This window comes from Nipponia nippon, unplaced genomic scaffold (assembly GCF_047370975.1).
Source record: "Nipponia nippon isolate SJK-2023a ecotype South Korea unplaced genomic scaffold, ASM4737097v1 scaffold_1, whole genome shotgun sequence".
NCBI lineage: Eukaryota > Metazoa > Chordata > Aves > Pelecaniformes > Threskiornithidae > Nipponia > Nipponia nippon.
Window position 1 is genome coordinate 164,045,131 of NW_028262290.1, and position 8,591 is coordinate 164,053,721.

The 8,591-nt window shown below is 47.1% G+C and overlaps 1 long non-coding RNA gene across 1 annotated transcript; it reads right to left on the bottom strand.

The window, feature by feature from the left end:
* Positions 1–1,273: 1,273 nt before the first annotated feature.
* On the bottom strand, positions 1,274–5,198 carry LOC148057693 (uncharacterized). Its single transcript, XR_015706495.1, has 4 exons — positions 4,665–5,198; positions 3,346–3,676; positions 2,582–2,724; positions 1,274–2,056 (listed from the first exon to the last, which is right to left on the bottom strand). It is a non-coding gene; the product is annotated as an uncharacterized LOC148057693 (long non-coding RNA).
* Between the last annotated feature and the right edge of the window lie 3,393 nt (positions 5,199–8,591).

The window sequence follows — 8,591 nt, forward strand, 5'->3', positions numbered from 1 at the left end:
AACCTCCCAAGCTGCAATGAGTTCCTTCATGTGTACTTTCTGTTACTAAGAAGAATTTAGAATTTAGAGAATTTTAGATCTCTATCTCTACAATTCCCCCAGGGGCAGTTGTAGGCTACCATCAGATTGTCCCTTAGCCTCTTTTCAAGACTCAACAAACTCAGCTCCCTGACTTCTCCTTGTAGACCACAGATTTTTGCCCCTGGCCATCCTGATGTCCTTTCACCAGATCCTCTCCAGTTTCTCCATGTTCCTTTTGAACTGAAGAGCCCCAAATGGACTCAGTATTTTAGGTGCGACCTCACCAGCACCAAGTAGGGGTGCAGAGCAGGATCTGAGTCCCCCGCCGATCGTGCGATGACCATGTCCTGTCAGATCATTTCCAAGAGACACGGCACAAAGCACTGCTGTCAAGAAAAAAGGCCAGGGACAAGAGAGACTTATCAGTGCTAAAGCTGATGCCAAAATAACGCTGCAAAGCCAATGCAGAAGAGGTTAAAATCAGCCTCTACTGGTTGAGAATCCAGTTTCCAAACAGGGGCAAAGGAGGAGGTTTGCTTGGCAGCCCTCCAGCTAACTTGTTCCTCCAAAGGACGGAGGCGTCTGTCCAGGTGAGCAGAAAGCATCCCTCTCTGAAATGCCTCTGGGAGGTGGCGGTGTGCAGTGTTTTCATTCCAGTTTGTAATGAATTCCCTTCCAGAGCTGAGTTCTTGTTTAGACATCAACTGGCAATTATAGTTTTTATTGTTCCTGGTTAAACGCGGTGAGCAAACACTCAGGAGCCATCTGAGCTGTGTCACGATGGAGAACGGTCTTGTTCCATCAGTGACCCAGGAGTTTGGTTCCACTTGTGTCTAAGCCAGTGCAGAGGATGTCGGGCGGTACAGCTGATATTCCTGGCTCACAGAGAGCCCCCCACAGCTGTTCCCGAGGGGAATAATTCCCGTAGGGAATTCAGGCACCTTCATTGCTCCTCATCCAGGCAGGAGCAACGTCTCTGCTATTGCCTGACTTGCCATTGCTCCAGCCAGCAATCCCAGTTAGGACCACGATCCTTTCCAAGCAAGCTGGCAGGTGGTTTCCAAGCCAGGCGCTAGCAGGTAAACCTGTCTAATCCAGACGGTGCATGAGCACACTGGGGAGTTTGGGATCTTTCTAACAAGCGTTAATACCGCAGCTGTCCCCTTTGCAGGAGGACGGTACCTGGCACCAGCTGCCATCCGAGAACTGCCCCTCTCTTTGCCAGTAAAGACACGGTGCACGACAGCCAGTCACTCTCCAAGCAACGATCAGAAGGAGACTTTTTTTAAAAGCTACAATGGAAGGAATTGCTGAAAAAGCCTAGTATTTTTCGCTGGGAATTTTATTCCTGACCACACAGTGATACCAGAAGTAGGTAACTCCTGGTAGATGCCAGCATGACTCTGCTCCCCAGCCAGGCAGCTCCCTTCCACCTCTCAACAGCAGCAAATTTACCGTGGGATTAAGCCGGGCAAAATCCATCCTGTTTACCTGGCCCAGACTTGGCATTGAGCTGTGTCACCTCCTCTTGCCAACGTACAGGTTTCTCCAGGAATCATAGAATGCTTTGGGATGGAAGGGACCTTTAAAGGCCATCTAGTCCAACGCCCTCTGCAATGAGCAGGGACATCTTCAACTAGATCAGGTTGCTCAGAGCCCCGTCCAGCCTGGCCTTGAATGCTCCCGAGGATGGGGCATCTCCCACCTCTCTGGGCAACCTGTGCCAGTGCCTCACCACCATCATCGTGAACAATTTTTTCCTTGTGTAAAGGAAGAAGCACCCAGTGTCACCTCTCCCTCCATGGACCCTGGGGAGCTCAGGCATCTTGGAGATTAGGGTGATGTTGGAGCAGACATAACCAGGGTGCAGTCTAGCCTGCAGTCCCGCATGTCCTGGTTCCTGCTCTTCCCTGCCTCCTTTTCCTCCATTTTTCCTTCACGTCTCCATGCTGCCCTCTCCAGCCTGCTGGTACACGTAGGCTTGCGGTAAGGTAGGTCCAGTTTCTTCTTCACACCCGTCCAATTTCCCCTGCCACTGTGGAGGAGGGAATGCAGAAATCAGCACTGCTGCCAGCAAAAAAGGCAGGAGGGAGATGTGGTCGTTACACAAACAAGTGAACCACAGAGCATATGCTGCTGGGAAGGAGGAAGGACTAATGCGATCTTGCGAGGTCCCTTTTAACACCAGCAAAGCATCTCTCAAACCCAATTTGGTCACTGGAAGCAGGCTGGTGACCTCAGTCAGCTCCAGCTCAGGCCTCTCTGCCCAGCACCAGCTTACAGGATTCCCCCCAGGACAGACAGCAAGGTTTGAGGTCCTGCCTGGAAGCCACCCTACGTGTCCTCTACCCCCACCACCGCCAGAGCTGCCCGCTGCCAGCCAGGTCCCCCACCTTCCCCCTCCTCTCATAGCAAAGGGCAGCAGCATCCTTCGCTCATTTATTAGCAGAGTTTCAGAAACAAGATTTTGCCTCAAATCCCTTCCCATCTCACTTCACTTTTCAAGCAGTTACCGCAGATTGATTAAGTACCAGAAATGTATGTATGTATGTACGCATACCTCCAGACTTCTCGCTAATTAAGCCACTGGTTTCTTCTCTCAGAAACCCTCCAGTCCCTTCCTGAATCCCTCGGGCCGAGAACAAAGCGGAGATGCTCAGACCAGGAGCGCCAATATTTAGCACAAAGAACGATGCTTTGTTCCTTAAAGACGAGCGAGACAAAAAAAAAGAAGCTACAGTGACTTTGCTTTTGACAAATTGGTTCCAGCCTAGCCAGGTAAGTGGATTTGCAGCCCTGAAGTGATCCTCCTACTGTCTCCAGGGTGTTTTATCTCCGTTTCATGAATCCCACAGCAAAATCTACTGGGAGAACCGTAGCATTTGTACAAGCAGGTAAAAAAACCGGCAGGTTCCCTGAGTCAGCAGCTTGGCTTCCCTCCCAGCTGGGGTGTGCAGCATTGGCTTGTGCACTGGTGCCTCCCAGTGCTTGCAAGAGAGAGAAGCAGAAAGCTCAAGAAGTAGCGTTGAAGATTAAAATAAAAAATTTGAAACAATTCCAAATAGTCCTTGCTGTGTACCCACTCATGCTTGGGGGGATCGGAAAATCCTGCGTGAGGGTCGGGAACAGCCAGGGACAGGTGAGGCCTGGGAACGGAGGCAGCAAGGCTTCTCCCTGCTCGGTTTAGTGTATTAACCGTGAGACCACAAAGCGCTGCTGCTTCTCGCTTGCTCCCTCCAACCCCAGCATCCGCCGAGCAAGCCAGCCTCAGTGAGAAGCTTCAAAGAAAGAGGAGAAAAATGACACTATGACTTAGGTACGTACGGGCGAGACACAAAGCAGATGCTTCAGTACCAACACGGGACACATCGCTTCAATTTTGGCTTGCGAGTCCAAACCAGCAACCCAGCTTGACTGCGCTGCCAGCTCTTGAGATGCCTCAAGCATCGGAGGTTCCTGCTCTGTGTCATCTGAATGTTGCTCAAGAGGCTTAAATGAGACCTGTGCGCAGGTGAAAGGCACTGCCTCGGGAGGAGACCCATCTTCTGGAAGGATGCCCCAGCTCCTGGCTATGCTCACGGCAGGCATGTAGTAGCTTTGCCTTGCCCTGCAGGGAAGCCTGATGCCGCACATACATTCGGGTCACACCTAATACCTGAAGACAGCCAAACCCAGGGTGAGGCACAGCCGCTGCAACCCCTGCCACCCAGAACCACGCTCAGCGGCTGTAGTTGTGCTGCCACATCTTCTGAGCAGAGCATTTATTCCCCTTTGGCCGGAGCACACCGTATCCCGTTCAACACAGGGCGCTCCGCTGGTGAAAGCCTGACGCGACATGCACAGGCTCACTCAGCACGCCCGGCACCTTCGCTGCAGCTCAACTTGGCTTTTTTGGCCTCATCCAGCAGGCAAACACAAATAGTTCGAGGCCGATCGTGCCAGAAGGTCTGTGCCCTTAGCTCTCACTCAAGGCCACGGCAGGTAGGAGGGGGTGGCACCTCCCAGGAGAAGGCCTCCTGGTTGTTTTGCGTGGTGCGTACCCATGGGCACTAATATATTTCAGAGCTGAACTTTCCGCATAATTGCTTTTTAGTGTTTCCCTACAAGAGCCCATGAAATAAGGGATTTTGTATGTTAATGTCCTTCCTTGCACAACGAAAGAATAAATCTCAGCCCTCTGCAGCTGTACGTCATGCTATACTGACTGGTGCTTTACATTTTAATGGTCATTATTTCAAGCCTTTCTTACCATTCTTATATCGAATGACATTTATTCCACAAAAGGGAATTTTATATGTTTCTGCGTTTTGCTTACCATACACTTTAAGTGGGAACAGAAAGCAAAGACTTTTAAGGGCTCTTTGTTTTGTGTTACCATTTAATTACTTTTAAAATGGTTCTTCCAAGCAGCCTGGATCAGCCTTCCTGGGGCTAGAAAAAAAATGACTCAAGGGAAAGACCCGCAGCCTCGGGGATGGGGAGACACCTCCCCTTTTAGCTGCATCTTCCTGATTAACAATTAGCTTAAGCCAACCTAAGACATGGATGAGCTCAAGCTCATGCTGCTCTTCACCACTGTAATTTGGTGAAAAAGAGCTGCTACCGTATCTGGTGGGGGACAGGCCCAAGGGAAGGGATATTACCTTTTATCTGCCCGCAGAGGTTAACAGCTTCTCTCCTTGAACGGCCCTTCTTGACGTGCCTGACGAATGCAGTCGCACGATATTACACGTTTGCAGCATGGGAAAACGTAGCAGATACTATTCACTCCCACTCCAAGGTCCTCGTTTTTGCCAGAACACCACTTCAGAGGGAAAAGAGCACACAGCAATTGGTCAAATTTAAAAATATCACTTTGTTAAGCCTTTTGGAAAAGAAAGACTGAGGGGAAGAGGATTAATTTCCACACCCTCCCGGGGAGCTCAAACACACACTCGTTTCCCGCCGACATGATACTGCTTCTTTCCAAAACCTTCTCCAAAAGGTCATGCCTTTAGTAGAGATTTATTGGCAGACAACCAGGAGGTACCTGTACAAGCCAGCAGGCGTGGAATAAAGCCTCTGACCCCTTCAGCCAGCACCCTCAGCAGGGGCACCGCGCTGCTGAGGTTAAGGCGCGAGGTCGATTGCTTATAAAAGCAAACACCACTTGAGAGAGACCGTTCAACTGTCCCCACCTCCTGCCTGCCCCTGGTTTTGGGCTCGCTCCAAGAGTGGCCTTGGAGACAAGAGGCGAGACAGCCGGCATCACGAGGAGATAACACATTTGAAAGCAAAGCTGCTCTTTTTCTTGTGGCCACTGTTTCCTTCCCCCTCCACAACAGTTTTTACATGGAATTAGGTCACCTTTGAAAGTCAGCACACAGCAGAAGTTGAGTTACTTTGTTTAAAATAAAAACATGTATTTCTATCACCTTAGGAGTTCCTCTTTTGGCACAGGGACCCTCTGATCCTCCCACCTCCTTTTATCAGCATCTTCAAAAGAAGAAGGGAGTTATAATTGCTTTCTCCCCTCGCCTCGGAAAAAAAAAAAGGAAAGGCTGCTGTTCTTCTCTATTGGCATCTTGAGAAGAAACACGCTTTGAGCAATCATTTATTTACAGAACAAAAATAACATCTAGATTTCAAAGGGCAGAGCAGTTCAGAAGAATAAGGCGCTCTCCTCCCTCCCTCGCCATCAGCTTTTGCTTATTACCACCTCCTGTCTGCACACCCTACTCTTCTGCCTCTTCCCTCGTCACGGGGGCACGCACAGGCTTCTCTCCTTCTCCGCTGAGCACGGCAATGAGCGCTGCAGCACTGTAGCCATCTCAAACCGACTGCTGACGTTTTCGTGCCGCAAGCCAGCATCCCAGCAAGCTCCAAGGCGAAAAGGCCAAGTCAAGGCAAAGAGTGGGATGTGTCTGTAAAGCAGAAGAATAACGCTAAAGAATTTGCAGTTCTCCCAGATCCACTTTACCCACAACTGCCGCCTTGAACAAGAATAAGCCTCAGAGATTAGAAAAGATTTCACTTTTTGCACATTGGAAACCAGCGGAAGAACGCAGCCCTTCACCCATCATGGTTTGCTTTTGCTACAGATATCTAGGTAGCGTTCCTGTGGAGGAGCAGGGAGCAGAAAAACGGGAAGAAACCAGTAGTTCCACAAGCCTGGTTTCATCCAGCTTTTTGATTTTTACCCGATTCTTTGGTTCCTCATTAGGCAGGGTCCTCTGTGAGTCCTGCCCTTCAAAGCATCACTCTCCCAAAGCACACTCATCGATACCCAAACCCGACACATTCAGACGGGGCGAATGCTGAATTTTCTGTCACGTAGTCACTCATTTCTACAAAGCCTGATGAGGCAGTGTTTTCAGAGCCTTTATGAAAGGTAGCTGAAATCGGCCAAGAACAGTCCACTAGCTCTTAGCAGGGACTGACTGGTGGGACTAACTAGTAGGCCTAGTTCCCTCGAGACTAGGCTGAAAATCTAACAGCAATCTGCAAAATCTCCATTACTCACTGCCAGGCAGCTGGAAAAGGACCTACAGGACCGTGTTACATCTTGCCTCACGTACTTCAACACTCCAAAATGCAAGTTTTGCAGGAAAAGCCATATAACACGGTCTCTGAAAGCAAAGAGCAAAGACTGTTAAAGCTATGAAGACTCTATCGCAGCCTACTGCAATCTGTTGCTTGGATAAGCAAGTTTCTATACACAGATTTATAACTACATTTATATAGTTCAACTGATGAATCAGTCACTCTTCAGTGTGTAGATGACTGAATAAAGATCCTACCTAAAATCCCCCTGAACAAAAAGAGCCAGTGTGCACCCAGGCAGATTAGGTATCAGAGAGCACACTATCTCACAGAAAGCCACCCTGAGTTCATACAGATATTTCTTTCTGTAAGGGACCACATACAATCCAGCGTGCGCTACGACAGCATTTGAAATCACTCTGATTCTGAAGCTATTTGTTAAAGAGAAGAACTGAGCTTATTTTTTAAATATTTTGGACACTGCCACATGAAACACTGAAGATGCATACGAAAATGAAATGGCTCATCTACCTTGTTTCTAATATACTCAGCTATTTCAAAACTAGAAATGAAGACAACCATTACAAAAAAGCCATTTATTAGATATATGTACATATATACATATACATGCAAAATTATTTTATACACATTTATACAGGTTCGATTATTAATACAGTGCAAAAATGTCTAAAAAGGTACCAGCCCACCTTCTACAAACCTTACAGGTCTTTGGGAGGAATTAAAAAAATAACAAAACCCCACAGAAAATGATCAGCTTCATAAAGTGACTAAGCACTGCAAATCTTTAAATTAATGAAGTTTATTCTTTGCCAGTCTTTCTTGTGCTGAGCTGCTGCGTGAGGAAAAGAGTTTCCAAAAGACTTATCTTGAAAACTGACAGAATTAAGGAGATGCAATACAAACTACATTAAACAGTTTAGAGTCGAACAGAAAGGGATGGATTCCTGTTTGGGGATTTGATTCAACACAGGCATAATCCCACGTTATGAGTCAGATTCCACGTACTCAAACTGCAAGTCATCTTTTTCATTAAATCTTAAAGCACTGAGATCAATGTAAACTATTCTATGCCTCTTGCTGCTTCACCAGAAGAAAAAGTTTAACTCTATCAATACCATACAGATGTAAAAGCCATTCAAAATACTAACATTTAAAAACAAAAGTCAAACTATGCGTGCTCTGCCTCACCCCTGAATCACAATCCAAACCTACAAAGCGTGCAGATACTAATGCACACGTATTAATCCACGTAGATTCCTTAATATGGTTTACACATATTACAGGGGGAAAAAAAAGGTTGCAAAGGGATTAAGACTAACAGCAAACCAGAGCTTTGCTCATTTAGTAGAAAAGATCTAATCCCATCCTCCATCTAATTCACAAAGCAAAAAAAATTTACACGAAGGCAGAACTGAACCAACTGGTTTTGTTTGATTTTACTGGAACATTTTCAGGAAAAAGAAAATATTAAACAAAAGCTGAATTTAATCTTTAGCCACTCTAATTATGTTAATTACACAAGCTATCTATACACCTTGCTCTACCACTCTTATTGCAGAGCTGTTGCTAACATCACCTGGCACAGGGCGGTATTTGTTTTATGATAAAGCAAACAGTCAGGTGCTTGGGAAGCGTCGGGAACGTTACAGTTTCTTCCAATCAGCTCAATACAAGGATGAGGAACAAAAAGCAGATAATGGTGCACTGGCCCCATGCCCCCACTGTAAATGCTCTGCATGCCTTAAGCTTTATCCGAGCCCATGGAGAAACAGTAAAGCTCTTTTGGACTCTTTTGACAGATTGAGGCTAAAAGGGTGGGAGCAGGGAGCTGGGTTATATCACTAAGGTCCTTTTCACAAAGTTCTGCCTATCTGTAGTATAAAATACTTCATCCTCTCCCCACAGGATGATTCCTCATGGTAAACCAGTGGGGCTGAGTCCCAGCCTATGCTCCTGGAAAACACAATCAGTCATCAGATCCAGTATCCTAAAGAAAGTGTTAAGTTTCTAGTATCAGATTTTTGGGG